Source organism: Lycium barbarum, chromosome 10 (assembly GCF_019175385.1).
Source record: "Lycium barbarum isolate Lr01 chromosome 10, ASM1917538v2, whole genome shotgun sequence".
NCBI classification, from domain to species: domain Eukaryota; kingdom Viridiplantae; phylum Streptophyta; class Magnoliopsida; order Solanales; family Solanaceae; genus Lycium; species Lycium barbarum.
The window spans coordinates 120,469,871-120,482,484 of NC_083346.1; the positions used below are offsets into that span (position 1 = coordinate 120,469,871).

At 37.7% G+C, this 12,614-nt stretch overlaps 1 pseudogene; it reads right to left on the reverse strand.

The window, feature by feature from the left end:
• Nucleotides 1-813: 813 nt before the first annotated feature.
• LOC132613416 (UPF0481 protein At3g47200-like) lies at nt 814-3,456 on the reverse strand (annotated as a pseudogene).
• Between the last annotated feature and the right edge of the window lie 9,158 nt (nt 3,457-12,614).

Consider the following 12,614-nt stretch of genomic DNA (forward strand, 5'->3'; position numbering starts at 1 on the left):
GGCAGAAAACACAATCATGCAATTTTATATTTTAAAAAGTATTTTCATCACGTCTCTTATCAAATCCACAATACTATAATTTTATCTTATTGTACATAACAATATTAATCTATAATTAAGTGCTTGCAATATAAATAATAAGATAAATTATAAATATTTTATACAATACTAAAAAGTTTCGCATTCTGAGTTATAGGTAAGAATCAGAAAAGAGAGGATCCAAATATCGTACACTGCTAACATATTCTTCCACTAATAATGATATATTACATTTCACATAACTTCAAAAAATTTATGTTCCAACAATTTCTTTAACCATACAAAGCAACGGTACTTTTCATAGTGTAGAGCTTATTGACCTTATTCAATTATTTTTTAAAAAGTTTGTGGTGAATTTTAACAGGATAATAGTTGAAAAAACTTACTGAAAATACACATAAAATGAAACATCGGGAGCATGCACAGTAAGCTTACTTCCAATAGCTTATCATTCCCAGTATTTTGAACTAAATAACTTATTTTCCCTCCATTAGTATGGGATATCACCATCTAAAAGTAAAAACTTCTTACTAATTAAAGATGGAGCACAATCTATGCCTTCAATTCTCAAGTCTATAATCCATTAATAGAACTTGGACACAATATTAATCCCATCAAAACACAAATTATACACATGAATGGAGTAGTGACGAGAGCCAGAGTAGCAAGATTAGTAAAGCAAATAAAGTATGGGATACAATTAAAACGATTACTTAAAAAGGCTTATGAAAGATAGAACTGTCTGCGTAACTGTGAGTAAGAGGAGTATGATGGTTACTTAAAAAGGCTTATGAAAGATAGAACTGTCTGCGTAACTGTGAGTAAGAGGAGTATGATGGCTGCCACAGTTGAAGCTGACGCCCAAGGACTGTGAAATTAATTGCTTCTCAAATTTGCCATTATTCGGTTCCATGGTTTTTCACAATGTTGAATTGCTGCTATACATAGGCCTTTGTAATAGAAGTCCGTTGAGATGATGATCCCTTGTCCAGTTTTATTGAAGATGTTAGCTACTTCATTGTCCTCTCCTAGTTGGTTGCTAATGATTCCTTTTCGGCGAAGCAAACTGACATCTTTGTCTGAGTCGATAAGAAAATCCATGAATACTGCAAACTCACTGAAAGATTTAGGATGTACGTCATATGACTGCTGCTCATAAGCGATGAGATTTCTGAAGAGGGTCTCCGTGTAATCATCGACTCTGAAACAAGGAATTTTCATCTGTCCATTCTCAAATTTAATATCAAATAAAGTTGTGCTATCACTAAGGTCACTGTAAATATTTCCAACTTTTGAAAATCTAACCCCTGCTTCGCGAAGCTCTGTTGCATTCGGCATGTTGGCCTGCCATGTTTGGGGTTTCTTATTACCACGCTTTTTAAAGGGGAGAGAATAATATGAAGAGTGAGGCTTCATGTGTACTACTTCAAGCAAATGTGCGATGTTTTCGGCATGACTTTCATTCTCTAGATAGTATGCAAAATAGGATGCAGGGTCCATCTCTGCTATTGATGTAGAAAAGGTCTCCTTCACCAGTTTTGCGAATGGTATTTCATCAACTTCCTTTGTCATGTAATAAAGCTTGGTGAGAACAAAGAAAGGAAGTTGGTTTTCTAGTAACAACAAGTCTCGACATGCAAGCTTTATCATATAATATTTGTTTATAATTCGGTCTTCTCCTTCAGGAATCATTCCATGATGCTCTCGAATAAACTCAACCACGAAACATCCATCTAGAAAAATTATTTCTGAAAATTTGCTAATAATATCAATGTCCAGGTCCTCTATATTGTCATAACAATTTAGTACTTCATACTTCATTTTCTCAATTTCACTAATGCAACTTTCCTCATCAAGCCCCGCTTTCCGCTGCAAAAACCGTCGTCGGTACAACAATTTGTACTTCTCCATCGAACCAAGTTCTTGATTCTTATAATGGTAAGGACCAATGGAGATCAACCTTGGCTTATAAGCATCTGGATTTGATTTCCGTAGCCCCACATTTACTTTAAATATGGTACAAGGTTTGGTATTTGCGTGTAACCCTAATTGATCTTGATCATTTGTTTCCTTTATCTCGATTAAATGATCTGTTTTCTTCCCCTCTCGTAGCTGTAATTAGTAGAACAAAATCACATAAATTGTTACTACTAAATATTGACCATACAAAACATAAATATGAAGACTGAAAATTTCCTAAACGAAGTAGTTTGAGGGCAGCAAAAGTTGGCGTTTCCTTTCGTTAGTTTTCTCTTGTTCTTTCTTTTGAGCCAGTTCATTTGACAGGCAGACGACAAACTTAAGGTGTTAAAGAAAATATTGTGACTAACGTAATCAATAGAACATTTTAAGATGTTATCATATCTAGTACTTAATATCTATTAGGATGACACACTAGGATATAGGTTCTTGAACTCTTCTTCTTCAATTTCTAATCAAATTCTTAAACATGTCTTCTTAATATACTTTGTTCCATTTTGTCTAAATACAACCAAAAAAAATTATCAGAAAAATGAAAGTGGTGATTGAGAGAAAGTGACCTCATCTTTTGTAGCTTGATCAAGCAGTGGACTTTGGTCATCTATTGGGGTAATCTCAATAGAGTACTCCATCCCTCTTTGATTACTTAATTTCTCCATCTGTAATTCCAACAAGTAACAAATATCAAGTTTAAAATGACATTGTATCAGAATTGTTTTTACTTCCAAATTCACAGATGGCTATTATCATTAAATGGTATTGCATTAAAATATTTAAAATTGTAATATGGTACACTATTTTCTAAAGAAATCACAACTAATCATATGTAATTATTAAAGTTGTGGTGGAGTGATAAGTATTCCTCCATCATTAACTAGAGGTATCGGAGTTGAACCCTGCGAAGTTCGAATGAAGTTACCTTTGGTAGAGAGCACTTAACACTCCAAAGTGAGGCTTTCCAACACTAATCCATATTAGTTAAACCTCAAAGCGGATGAAAAATAAAAAACTAACATCAAGTAAGAATCCTAAGACTCAAAAAAAATTGTGGCTTAATTATAACACCCCTATAATATGACTTAATTTTGGATAAATAATTAATATTTAGTGTTTAGCTTAAAACGAGAAAATGCAGAAAATTCCCTCTTTAGCTTGGCTTTCTTTCTTTGGTCTCCTCTAAAATTCTTGCTTCTTTTGGATTTATTTATAAGAGGAATAAGATCAATAATTGAAAATATTATCTGATAAGTGGCCTTGTTTTGGCCTTCAATGGTAATCAGTTGACTCAAGTCAATGATGATTTAATTTCCTCAAAAATCTTTAGGCCTTGGCGTGACCACAGATATGGTCATCTTTGTGGTACTATACTATAAATACCTTTTAAATTTCTAGCTTTATTTTATATTTTTGATCACTTTCTTGATTCAATTTGATGACGGTGGCGGATCTAGAATTTCCTTGAAAGATTCAAAAAATAAAAATATAGTTGTGGCATTTGAACTTAAAACCTCAAGGTGAATTTTGAATCCCCTAAACCACTAAAGCAACCTTTTCTTTTGTGTTCATGATATTCAAAATCTATATACATACATACATAAAAAATAAAAAATACGTTATATATACTATAGTCTTTTGCCGAGAGTGTTGGGGCCAACACCCTCGGCGGGCCCTAGATTGGCCATTGTTTGATGATCACAAAAATGCCAGATATTACGAATCCGCGACTTTTGTAGGACCAAAAAAAAAAGTTGAACCAAATTAACACAAAAAAAAAAAAACATAAGTAGGTTTCACGCACTAATTTAGTGCATGAAAGGACCAAACTGCAAAAATAAAAGTTTGGCCTTTCACGCATGAAATTCGTGCGTGAATGAGGCCAACAAAAAGTCATGCGTGAATAGTGTACTACTCCTGCTCTGGCAGCAATTGGCTTTAATCTTTGGCCCTTTTCTGAATAGTTAATAGTGTACTACTCCTGCTTGGGCCCATCATAATTGGTGTGCATTGTATTTTGTTCAAGGATTTCTTCTTGGCCTTTATGTACATTAGATTCATTTTTTTGTGCGAACTGCCCTACTTTTGGGGTGGTCTTTAGATTTTGCCCCTTATATTTGTGGTCTTTAAGTTTTACCCTTTGGCAGAAAGCAAGATTCAATAGTCTAACACTCTTACGTATTGATATAGATCAAAGTTGAGAGGATTGACGAACATTGTATTACGCTCAAAGGCTAGAATTAAGGTATGTGAGGCTAACTATCTACGTTAGGGAATATTTATGATTCTCTCTACGCCTCATTCTTCATACTTGTCAGTAATTTGACTCAGAATATAGTTTAGCCCTAGTTTCATGATATGATATAGAAATGTTTTCTTCTAGGGTTGCAGTTACAGAATTCGTTCATGGTTGTCACTTTGAACATCATGAACTCAACACGTAATCTTTATAGGCTTATGCATTGTTATCACATGAGTCTCAGTCAGTGTATAACCAATTGTTTGCATGAGTCCCATAATCAGAACCAGTTATCATGCTATCCGCTATAGCCAGTCTCAGTCTTGTAAATTGTTAATGTTGAACACCTGTATTTGTATTTTTGGGCCCTAGGCCACAGTTTATGCATACGTATTGCTTGGGCCTGAGGCCACAGTTTTTGTGCACATTATTTGGGCCATAGGCCACAGTTATATTCACAGTTTTACAGGTGATTCTTCATCCAGAACAGGGAGTACTTCAGCGTCTTGCTTTCCTGTTTAGTTCAGTTTCAGTTTCAGTTCCAGTATTTTATTGCTTCAGTTGCTTTACATACCAATACAATTCAAATGTGTTGATGTCCCTTTTATTGCTTGGGGGCCTGCATCTCGCGATGCAGGAAACGATATACAGGTTGACGACTCAGTTATTTAGGAGTGCACGTATCAGCTATTGGTGAGCCCCAAATTCCTTCGGGGCGTTGTCAGCTATCCAGTTATTTCAGTTTGTAGACAACTCTGTTATTCAGTATTCTTAGAGGCTTCATAGACATAGTCCAGACAGTCAGATATTTGTTATGTTAGCCTTGTAGACAGTTATACTCAGTCGTTCAGTTGTTTTAGTTTAGCCATGTTGGCTACTTTCAGATATGTTCAGATTGTCTAAGTACTTTCCGCATTATGATATTTCAGTCAGACTTTTAGTTAATCAGCATGTGTTAGTTTTATTTTATAAATTAGTTAAGTTTTGGTATCACATGTTGATTCAGCCAGCCAGTTGGTTCGCTTGGTCACATGCAGTCAAGCACCGGGTGCCGTGTTACGTCCAGGCACAGGTTCGGGGCGTGACATAGGCACATGTGATAAATGGTCTTTTCGGGGTCAAACGAGGTAAAGAAGTTCGTTAGAAATTCTGAAATTCATCTAAGTCTGAGACAGTTTTCAGTTATGTCCATTTTTCGGGTATTTGCATTGGGAATTTGAGAAAACTCAAAACATAAAAGTTGTAGGTCGCTGAAATACCTTTCCAACCATATAAAGTGATGCTTAAACAGAATTATGTACAAGGATTTATGAACGTTTTACTGAGATTGATTATCAGAAACACGTGTTGGGCGTGCGTGGCGAACCCATCGCGCAAAATAAAACTGCAGACAAAAACATGTTTAGGCGTTAGAGCCATGTCGCGTGGCCAACGCAGATCCATGATCAGGCATTGCACCCACGATGCGGGCTCAACGCGAAGCGGGAAATATGTCACGCCCTAAAACCCACCCTAGACGTGACCGGCATCCGACGTCATGTACAACATCGGAAGAACCTAAACGACACAATAATAATACTTGAACCCGCGAGGTTCAATATTCGCCTCCAACAATTTATAAATTAAATGTAACACATCATGAACACATGAATTAAATCCGTGGAAGTCTTTATAAGTAATAGCCATCAACGTGGAAAACACCCATTAAGTCGTACGAGACTTTTGACAATCTACCCACAATTCTGACAACTATCTATGGAGCTTCTAAGAGACATAACAATCGACAAACTTCGGGACGCAGCCCGGAAATCCAGAATAATAAGCGACAAAGGAAGTGTCCCACGAACAAGGATGTGAGCTCACCAAATCCACAGCAGTAGTAAGTCCTCTTAAGCGTCAAAAATATCACGAACCTGCTCTTCTTCGTTACCTAACATACCATAAAAAACAACAATGTTTTGCCTGAGTACTTTTGTACTCAGTGAGTGCCTCGGGGGCAATAAGTATTATGAAAATAAAATATAATAATACATAAAGAAATCAGTTCTGAAAAGATGGCATAAAAATAGTCATTCCACTTTGTGATTCTCAATATCATTTGTTAAACAATTTACAAAGCCATTAATCAATATAAAAACAAGTATTCAGTATGTGTATCTCCATAAGAATTATCAAAACCGATTATAAAGTCTTTTGTTAAGTTAGAACTTTTAATTATGCCTTTCAAATTGACCATGATCGTCAACAACAGTTCCATGAGAGAATACGAATATCGCACATGCCAATACAGGCCCAAGAATCAATCACATCGAGGGGATAACCGTAGGGTTCCCTTGTCACAGCGCACCACACCGGATTATAAAATCCTAGGTGACCACTCATCCTCCCGAATGGCTAGGCATAAACACACCGGAATATGAAATCCTCGGTGACCACTCATCCTCCCGAATGGCTAGGCACAAACACACCGGAATATGAAATCCTCGGTGACCACTCATCCTCCCGAATGGCTAGGCACAAACGCACCGAAATATGAAATCCTCGGTGACCACTCATCCTCCCGAATGGGTAGGCACAAACACACCGAAATATGAAATCCTCGATGACCACTCATCCTCCCGAATGGCTAGGCATAAACACAACCAAAATACCAATCATGTCATATTACCAAATTATCAATCATGGCTTAGAGCCGAATCTCACTTCTCAAGTCATCATCATGTTTCAACAGATTTAGAATCTTATTCAAATATCTTATTCAATTTCGAGTTTAAGAAACCCATTTAACAACAAAACAAGTTGAAGGTCCAACCTTTAGAAGATTAATTCCAATCATCCAATAATGGGGAAAAACGAGTTTCACAAAGTAGTATAGTTCGTGTAAAGTTCAATGCGGGCTTGACCCTACACACGCATGACCTTGTCTAAAAGAAATCATCTTTGTAGTAAAATTATCATTACGGACCATTATGCCATATTGAAAGAATAAGTCATTCCAACCAATGTTTGAAAACGTGTAACTTCTTTACGAAAGTTTTCCATGTCTTAAATCATCAATGAGAATATCATTACCAACCCTTAACCATCATTATTAAGCATCTCTTATAGAGGAAGACATTCATAATATCACATACATATATATAGGGTTTGTTACAATCTAGGTTTAATGTGGGTTTGTCCCCTCACACACATTAACCACCATTTAAACATGAATTAGAGTTCAAGGAACATAAAAAGATTGCTTTTCCTTTCACTCATTAAAGGATCTTGAATAAAATTTATACTTTCAAATTCAAGAACAACAACTTGTCAACAACAGCCACAACAATATCAACAATTATTTCATATCAATATCCAACTAATACTATCCATTTAATCATACCAAAACAGCCCCCAAGTCATTTGGTATCTAAAAATTATAACCGAACTTTCAATGTCATTTTCTCTATTCTAACTCGTCAAATCTATCACTGGTAAGGATAAAAACATCATTAAAACTTAGAGATACCTTATATGAGCAGCCACCACGAAAAAAACCTCCCCCAAGTTCAATTTTTAGCTTAGAACGACGGCAACAACTTGTTCTACACTTTATCCTTCACGAGCCTCGAGATTCGGGGCCTCGAACTTGATTGATTCACCACTTTCTCTCTCTAACTCTCATCTCTCTCTCTATAAAATTCTGAATGTTTGGTAGGGGAAATGTGGCTGCTAGGGCTGAACATTTCCCTTAAATAGCAAGGGAAATGGGCCTGACCCGGTTTGGCATTGGGTTGGGCCAACAACTTGACCTTTCTTCCTTAAAACTTCCATATCTCTTCATCCCGATGTCACATGGAGACCCACGACCTATGGTTGGAATGGTATTTTAATTATCTACAACTTTTGTTCTTTGAGTTTTCCCAAATTCCCAATAAATAATGGGGTTATGGCCTCCCGAAGTCAGAATCACCTGAAAACGTACTATTTTCACCAAAAACGGCTCCAAGGGACGGTCCGTAACACGTGTTACGGCCCGTAACTTGAAGCGTAACACTGGACAAATTTCCAGTGCGGACATACTTCAGTAAAATGGGTATAACGTTTTGCACAGATGTCCGTTTGACCCCCCCCCCCCCCCCATAATATACCGTTGGAAAGCTATTTCAAAGCTCTACAAGTTTTGTTTCAGGGGTTTTTTCCAAATTCGCAACACATTTTCACTAAAATCGCCCAGAAGACAGACCTACCAAAACTTAGGCGAATTTAAGAGCCCTTAAGAACTTCGATTGTTGGTTTGACTTCAAAACGACCATCCTCTACCCGAATTCATCAAGAATGGATTCATATAGATAAAATATAATCTTAACACTAGATTTTTTTTTAACATATTCACACCTAGTTCAAGTTTACGGGATGTCACATTATCCCCCCCTTAAGATCATTCGTCCCCGAATGAAAGTCATAGCTTAAGATTCTTCACTAAACCTCAAATTTCAAAATTCTCAGTAGTGCTTCTTTATGTGGTAAGATATCACAAGCAAAACTCATATAATGCTTTAAGAGAACATATAGTTACAATACCTGTGCCCACGTCATCAGGGTCTTCAGCCGCCTCTCTACGAGTAAAACTATAAAGTCGAGCTTGTCCCCTATTAGCGGTGTTAGCAACCACTTTACCAGCCTCATTACCATGAGCATTAGGAGTGTTGTTGACATTACCATCAGGTGAATTATTCCGCTGGCTAGAAGAGTTAGCCATTTCAGGAAGCCACTTCCTACAATATTTCTTGATATGACCCCTTATACCACAATGGTGACAAATAGAATTGTTCCATCCAGATGCTTGTCGGTTACTACCGTGTGAATATCCATTTTGATTACCGTTCCTCTGACTCTGTCCACCAGATGGAACACCCCCATTAAACAGAGAAACAGACTGCTGAGGTGCAGAATTACCTTTCCGTTGCCCTCCATCATACGAACCCGTGAAACCACCCGTAGATCGGGCCTTCTTACTTTGTTCCCTTTCAAGCATCTCTTCGCCCTTCCACTTCTCTTGTTGCTCGGCGAACCCAACCAAGGATGAAAATGTACAAGTAGGAGACATAGAAACAGCAGCACATGGAGACTTGATACGTGGTACCAAGCCTTTCACAAAACGAGTCAACTTATGCTTTTCAGTCGGAATCATGTATAAAGCATACTTTGACAGACGAGTGAACTCCAAACTATACTCACGAACTGACTTGTTACCCTGCTCTAGTTTTTCAAACTTTGTAGCCATAGCAATTCTTTCCTCATCAGACAAGAACCTTTCCATGAATGCCTCTTCAAATTCAGCCCATGTCGGAGCTAAAGCAACATCACCTCTCTCAGATTCCCACATCTCAAACTATACGTGAGCAACATCCTTCAACTGATACGAAGCAAGCCTCACAGCTTCAGAATCTTGGGCATCCATTGCCCTCAATGCCTTAAAGGTCTCATCTACAAAGTGTTGGGGGTCATCCACCTCTCGTGACCCAAAGAACTCTGGTGACTTTAAGTCTAGAAAATGCTTAAGTCTGCCTCCACCATGAGGTCCCACACCTCCACGCTGCTGCTGAGCAGCAACCAAAGCAGTCAACATTTGAATAGCCGTTTGCATAGTACCAATCTCAGGCACACCCGCAACAGGAGCAGGCGGTGCTGGGGGTGGTGCTTGATTTCCAGCATCATTTCCATTACCAGCATTCGCGCCCCCAAGAATTCGGTTAACTTTCGCGGGACGTCCTTGTTTACCACTTTTGGATCGCGTCAGATTCATTTCTGCAAGGCACGAATTACGAGCGAATTAGAACGATCCTAAGAAGGACTTTAAGCTCTACAGCACAATCTAGAATCAAGAAGAACAGGAAACACCTATAAATGTCCTGGGAGTTTCTCAATCATGCAGGTGATCAGGCTGCACAAGGAAAACTTCACTAGACACAGCTCCACAGACACCAGCAATAATCCTAGGACGTATTTAAACCAAGGCTCTGATACCAAGCTTGCAACGCCCCAAAACTCACCCTAGACGTGACCGGCATCCGACGTCATGAACAACATCGGAAGAACCTAAACGACACAATAATAATACTTGAACCCGCGAGGTTCAATATTCGCCTCCAACAATTTATAAATTAAATGTAACACATCATGAACACATGAATTAAATCAGCGGAAGTCTTTATAATTAATAGCCATCAACGTGGAAAACACCCATTAAGTCGTACGAGACTTTTGACAATCTACCCACAATTCTGACAACTATCTATGGAGCTTCTAAGAGACATAACAATCGTCAAACTTCGGGACGCAGCCCGGAAATCCAGAATAATAAACGACACAAGAAGTGTCCCACGAACAAGGATGTGAGCTCACCAAATCCACAGCAGTAGCAAGTCCTCTTAAGCGTCAAAAGTATCACGAACCTGCTCTTCTTCGTTACCTAACATACCATAAAAAACAACAATGGTATGCCTGAGTACTTTCGTACTCAGTGAGTGCCTCGGGGGCAATAAGTATTATGAAAATAAAATATAATAATACATAAAAAAATCAGTTCTGAAAAGATGGCATAAAAACAGTCATTCCACTTTGTGATTCTCAATATCATTTGTTAAACAATTTACAAAGCCATTAATCAATATAAAAACAAGTATTCAGTATGTGTATCTCCATAAGAATTATCAAAACCGATTATAAAGTGTTTTGTTAAGTTACAACTTTTAATTATGCCTTTCAAATTGATCATGATCATCAACAACAGTTCCATGAGAAAATACGAATATCGCACATGCCAATACAGGCCAAAGAAGCAATCACATCGAGGGGATAACCGTAGGGTTCCCTTGTCACAGTGCACCACACCGGATTATAAAATCCTAGGTGACCACTCATCCTCCCGAATGGCTAGGCATAAACACACCGGAATATGAAATCCTCGGTGACCACTCATCCTCCCGAATGGCTAGGCACAAACGCACCGAAATATGAAATCCTCAGTGACCACTCATCTTCCCGAATGGCTAGGCACAAACGCACCGAAATATGAAATCCTCGGTGACCACTCATCCTCCCGAATGGGTAGGCACAAACACACCGAAATATGAAATCCTCGGTGACCACTCATCCTCCCGAATGGCTAGGCATAAACACAACCAAAATACCAATCATGTCATATTACCAAATTACCAATCATGGCTTAGAGTCGAATCTCACTTCTCAAGTCATCATCTTAAATAGGGGCATTTCATGTTTCAACAGATTTAGAATCTTATTCAAATATCTTATTCAATTTCGAGTTTAAGAAACCCATTTAACAACAAAACAAGTTGAAGGTCCAACCTTTAGAAGATTAATTCCAATCATCCAATAATGAGGAAAACGAGCTTCACAAAGTAGTATAGTTTGTGTAAGGTTCAATGCGGGCTTGACCCTACACACGCATGACCTTGTCTAAAAGAAATCATCTTTGTAGTCAAATTATCATTACGGACCATTATGCCATATTGAAAGAATAAGTCATTCCAACCAATGTTTGAAAACGTGTAACTTCTTTACGAAAGTTTTCCATGTCTTAAATCATCAATGAGAATATCATTACCAACCCTTAACCATCATTATTAAGCATCTCTTATAGAGGAAGACATTCATAATATCACATACATATATAGGGTTTGTTACAATCTAGGTTTAATGTGGGTTTGTCCCCTCACACACATTAACCACCATTTAAACATGAATTAGAGTTCAAGGAACATAAAAAGATTGCTTTTCCTTTCATTCATTAAAGGATCTTGAATAAAATTTATACTTCCAAATTCAAGAACAATAACTTGTCAACAACAACCACAACAATATCAACAATTATTTCATATTAATATCCAACTAATACTATCCATTTAATCATACCAAAACAGCCCCCAAGTCATTTGGTATCCAAAAATTATAACTGAACTTTCAATGTCATTTTCTCTATTCTAACTCGTCAAATCTATCAATGGTAAGGATAAAAACATCATTAAAACTTAGACATACCTTATATGAGCATCCACCACGAAAACAACCTCCCCCAAGTTCAATTTTTAGCTTAGAACGATGGCAATAACTTGTTCTACACTTTATCCTTCACGAGCCTCGGGATTCGGGGCCTCGAACTTGATTGATTCACCACTTTCGCTCTCTAACTCTCATTTCTCTCTCTCTAAAATTCTGAATGTTTGGTAGGGGAAATGTGGCTGCTAGGGCTGAACATTTCTTTTAAATAGCAAGGGAAATGGGCCTGATCCGGTTTGGCATTGGGTTGGGCCAACAACTTGACCTTTCTCCCTTAAAACGTCCATATATCTTCATC